Raw genomic sequence first — 6,000 nt, forward strand, 5'->3', positions numbered from 1 at the left:
TAATTTGTATGTCCGGTCACTCCAATTAGAGACACTGAACAATTACTCCCTGTGCTGAATAAAATGGGTTGACCCGACGTCCACAATTTCTTCCAACAGTAGTCGTGGCTGTTAAAGCTCAGAATCCGTTCTTGCCACTGCAGCTCATCCTTTGGGCTGATTACTAATCTGGTCATCTTTTCAATAAGAGGCTGGTCAAGATACCACGTTAACCCCTTTGTCTCTACAGGGCATATGTGACTGATGATCCAGAGGTACAACAATTGAGAACAACACTTGATAGTCCCCTTGCCTTATTGTCGACAGTAAGTAAGAGTCAATAGAGTCTCTGCAAGAATTGCCGGTATCGGGTTGACTTTCTGTTTCTCTACTGCCCAGAATATCTCCACAACGCTGCAGGTTATGATTCCTGGAGGCCCAGGGAACAAGATCAAGCCATAGATCCCCAAAGCAAGTGCCAATGAAGCTTCCACCCATTGTTCATCCTGGATGTATCGATCTAACCACTTCCCGAGGTAAGTCCAATACCATCCATGCGTGTTTCCTTTGACAGTTTCTCTTGCCTTCGCTTCTTCCGGGGGAATTCCCAACATATGTGCGAACCGTTTCCAGGTCTGCCTATGCTCAAGGTGTAAGTAGATCCGATTCTGCACAGCATAAGGAATTTCTAACAATGCTTAATATTCTTCCATAGTGGGAGTGGTATCGATATCGTTGAAGGAGAACACCCCATATTGGGATTCCAAACCGACAGCATGGCCTTTAATACCGGAACTTGGACTTTGACTCGTATCAAGGTCGCAATCCTCCCATATCTCTCTTCAAATCGTGCCTTGACCTAATCGGGAAATGACCTCCAACCCTTAGAGAGACCCTCGAGACTGTTCATTCTGACCTCAACTTTGCTTAGGTCCAATGGAGGTGACAAGCCAGTATGTGCCTTGGTGACATCACTTGGTGGGGGCACTGAACTATGAGGCAGTTCGGACCACAATTTAGCATTCTGTTCTGGTCTAAGAACTTTTCCGACTGACTGACTCAAGGATGCCATGTTAAAAATGATGTTTATCCTTTCACAGACCTTAATTCGGTGATGCCTATAGGAAAAACTCGTTAGCAGGGTAAATTCCGGTAATTTTAAATTATACTGTTGGCAGAGTAATACCTACACATTTATCAAAGTAGGAAAGTGTGTAGGTCTTCCTAACAGTATAATTCAAGATTACCCTCAAAATAAGAACACAAACAAAAATAGGGTAAGAGCAAGTATGTCCCTTTTGTCCTAAAATAAGGAGAGTCCTGGTACCGGATAGGTGCTACCTAATCGGATAGTTCTATCTTACGAGGTAGTTTGCTACAGCTTCCAGCTATTGTGATATTTTAGCTCAAGGTCTAATCTTCTAAAAGACACAGGTTCCCATATTGCCCCTACTGCAAACAGTAGAGCCCCATTCTATCACCATGATACTAATGGGAGAATTCCATGGGTATCACAGTAAATATAACAAGTTTCAATCTGAGCAGAAGCCTTCACGGATACTAACGGGGTAAAACCCACGGGTACCACTACATGACTCCCTCCTATTTTCCTAAAAGGGATAAGAAAACCCGAGTATAGGGCTGAAGTGTGTGAGGACATTATGTGAGTGTTCAGTGTGTGAAGGGACACCTTTACCTCTTCCCAATATGGGGGAGTTTTTCCTTTTTTTTTTTAGATGAAGGGTACTATGGTAAGACAATCAAGACAAACAAAATGGTTAGCAAAAATAACAATAATTAACATATGGAATTTTGTAAATTAAGCCCACCTAACTATGGTTTGAGCATAAAATTAAATCTACATTTGGACCTCTGAACTGGGGTTAAGGTGAAGGTTCGATTTCCCCAGTGGAGTCGCCAAGCTGTCACAAGGTATTTTGCGGTCGCCTGGACGAACACTCACTGAAGTGGGAAAGAGTGAGGAGTCGCCACTTTAATTTTGAGGGAAATTAAAGGAAACCATTTATGAAAACAAACTAACATAAAACCACTTTGAAAACAGAGATTCTAGGTTCGGGGTCCGTATACGGGCGGGGAATGTGTTAGGCACCCCGCCTCATCCCTCTATGAGGGCAAGCAGATTTAACATTATGCTTTTTATAAATTAAAATCGATAGCTAGGGGGTTGGGTTAGGATAAAGATGTTAATCCCTTTGACAAAAGGGAATATTTAATTTTTCACTAGTTTTCGGGTTACCCAGATACATAAGTAAATGAAACGACCTTAGTGAATTGATATTGTGTTGCGGTTTTCGTTTATGGGATTACTTTGCATGTTTATTAAAATTTGATTTTGAGGAACGGATAAGAACTCTCCTCTGATCTGTGTATATTTTAGTAAAATTTGATTTGAGAATCGGATAAGAACTCTCCTCCGATCTCTGTATATTCATCAAAATTTGATTAGAGAATCGGACAAGAACTCTCCTCCGATCTCTTGTATATTTATTTGATTTGATTAAAGAATCGGATAAGAACTCTCCTCCGATCTCTGTATATTTATTTGGTTTGATTTGAGAATCGGATAAGAACTCTCATCCGATCTCTGTTTAATGCTTAAAATTTGGATTGAGAATCGGATAAGAACTCTCCTCCGATCTCTTTTAATATTTAAAATTTGGATTGAAAATCGGATAAGAACTCTCCTCCGATCTCTTTTAATATTTAAAATTTGGATTGAGAATCGGATAAGAACTCTCCTCCGATCTCTTTTATTTAAGTGGGGATCGGGTAAGAACTCTCCCCCGACCTCCTGAGGTTTAGTTGCGATCGTATGTTGTAAAGACCTTAGACTAGAGGCTCTGACATCCGAAGACACTGAGAGCCCGAACAGGGCTTCTATTAATCTGTTAGTATCTCACAACTATGTAGGGGATACAGACTAAATTTCTTTTCCGATCTCCTAAGTGATTACCTCTCCAATATCTTTTAACAGGCAATATCCGATCTCTTCCGTTCACTAGTCAGGGACCCGACTTTACTTCGATCCCCCACTATGCCCAGTTATCTTCCGAGCTAGTCTAGTGGTTTGACTTCATAATTCTCCTCTGATTTATTATCCAAAACTTTTATTATTTAGAAAAAACTTTCGCGTTAAGATACATCTGCCAATATTTCGCCAAACTACCTATACGTTACTCGGAACCAGAACACCCACGTTTAAAGGTAATAAAGGCTAAGAAAAAGGTAAATGACGTGCGGATGAACAAAAGGGAAACCCTGGAGGATAACCACCTTTGTGGGGTTTTCAACATAACATAAACTTAACGAAAATTACAAACATGAATACAAAGAAAATGCATAAAATAAAAACAAGCACTAGATAAAGCAGCGGTATAGACACTCACCTGCAGGGAGTCAAATCTATAGAACTAACTATGGAGTCACAAAATATAGTAGAGCTGTGCGCTGATAGCCTGGGGACTAATGTTCCCCTTGGAATGAAGAGTACCAAGTTAAAATGCAGTCAAACTGAAATGACAACAACCGAGTTTGAATGATATTAAGCTTGGAAAATGAAAGTGGAAATGAAGACAGAACTGAAACTAAGAGAGGGTATCACAGAGTAATGAACGAACTGAAAATGGAGAGTTTCAGTATTCAATACCTCTTCAAATAAAATACTTTAGAAAACTGGTTTCTAAAGTTTTTTCTATTTTTCAAAACTTAAAAATAGCAGAGTAGCAAAACTGAATTAAGTTTCAGAGCTTTTCCACTATAGTCACCACCCTTTTCTTTCGTTCTCCTTTCAACAGTTTTCATGCAGGTATTTATAGGGAACGGGTGTTCCTAATGAAGGGTCAGGATTTTCTTTGAGGCAAATGGAAGGTTTGGATTTTAAAGGACATGATCTGATGCTTGGGAATTAAAGAGAATCAAAACGAACGACTGAGATCCTTTTCTGAATATTTGTCCTTTCTCTTTTCTAATCTGACGGCTCAAAATTTTCTTGCCAAGGGCGATCCGAGGGCTGGGAATAAAAAGTGCTGGTCTTGTCGTCTTCTTCTTTGAACCAAGGGCTCCAAACTTGTCCTTACAAGTAAGATCAACGGTGGAGATTGGGATGTACAGGACTGTCATGACATACTCTGGCACCTGTCAGTAATGTGGGCTATTCTGCAAATGAGGCGTGCGGTGGAGATCTCGTCTGCAACGCTTTAACTACCTTGGCTCTGATTATGACGACCGTTATTGGAAGTTATCTTATTCTCTTTGCTTTTCGATCTCCCCTTCCTTCTGATCTTTCTAATACGATCCTTTTTCGATCTCTCATGCCGGCCCCCCTCTTCCGATCTCTCCCACTCCAGTCTTCTCCTTTATCTGGTCCGGTTCAGTTAAAGCATTTATTCCTTCGATTTCTAAGACGTCCGCTTCGTTTTCTGGTAGCAATAAATGCTCAGACCTTCTCTGTATATATACCTTCAACAGGAAACCCTTCCGCATTTGATTTTCTCCTCTTTCCTTCTCACTTTTCCTGTTCTAGCCACTCCGGCAACAATCCCGGCCATGATAGCTGCTTTTGATCTTTTTCCGGTTGTTCACCTTATTTATCAACTGAAAATTTATGACCCCAGTGATCAGAAAATCACTATGGCCACCTCTGATGACAGTGAGAGAACTGGACTAATTTGCCGACCCAGATTGAGAATATCAATTGTGTTGACCTCGAATCGGTCGACCGATGTAATCGGCAAACCGATTTCGGGCGAGAAGACTGCTAATTTCTCTCCGATCTTTGGTGACTACCCTTCGAAGTTTATTTGGCTTCTCACCACATTGGGTGTCCCGACAGCGGCTCGGTTCCGAGCGATAACATTGATGACGATCTCTCTTATTCTCATGAGAGTCATAGTCCCCCCATCTGAGCTGTACATCTATCCGATGTTGACGGCCGGTCTCCTGATCAAACACATCTTTTGATTCAGCCACAAGACTAGGCTTTGACATAGGCCTTTACTAGGTAGGATGTATTGCCGATCTCTAGAGATCGCCTAAATGATGTAATCTGACCTTTAATGTAATCCGATGTCTAGAGAATGCCCAAATGATGTAATCTGACCTTTAATGTAATCCAATCTCTAAAGATTGCCCAAATGATGTAATCTGACCTTTTGGAAATGAAATTTTATTTTGACAATTCTCATTTTATTATTATTGCATTGGTTATTTTCTGATCTCTGATGTGTTTATCCGATCTGGTTCCTAACTGAATAGCCCTTAACCGATCCGCAATTCCAAACATCCGCCTTAATTCACCGGTCTTTAACTAGCCGATCTCCCCTTATTTAATTGTGGAGATTTCGGAACATTCGTGAGACGTGTCAGAAAAAGCTGGAGAATTCCGCTAACCGATGCGCCGCTTGGGACACCGTGAGCATTAAATGCTCAGACGGGTATAAATAGGGGATGGGTCAGCCAGTTGCTCCCTTATGTCATTTTCAGCATCTCACGAGCGATTCCAAAATTCTCTCATTTTTTCAAGTTCTTCCGACACCGATCACACTCCGGTAAGGGTTTTGATCTTTCCTTTAGTTTAAATTTTCTCTTTTCTTTGAAAATGAGCGGCGCCGAGGGTCAGAGAGCGGTGAGCCCCCCTTCCGTTCACGTCTCGTGGTCGTCAGATGAAGTTGAGGTGGTCAGACCGAGCGGGCGATCTGAACCTCCTACATCCTCCGTTCGAGCCCGTGGTCAAGCGGCACCCTCAAGACGAACGCATTCTTCAGGGAGAGAAAACCTTCCAGTGGACGAGCTGTCGTCAATCCTTCAAGAAACCGATCTGCAGTCATTTACCTAAGAATATAACCTTCGGGCTGATTCGTATGAGCTTATCAGATGTCATGGCGATCTCTGAGCCGATCACTTCTTTGAAGAAAATGATATGATCATGGTATACGAAGAGCAATTGAAAGCCGGGCTGCGGTTCCCTCTTGATGATTTCTTCAAGGAAGTCCTGAAATTCCA

Source organism: Hevea brasiliensis, chromosome 8 (genome assembly GCF_030052815.1).
Source record: "Hevea brasiliensis isolate MT/VB/25A 57/8 chromosome 8, ASM3005281v1, whole genome shotgun sequence".
Lineage (NCBI taxonomy): Eukaryota > Viridiplantae > Streptophyta > Magnoliopsida > Malpighiales > Euphorbiaceae > Hevea > Hevea brasiliensis.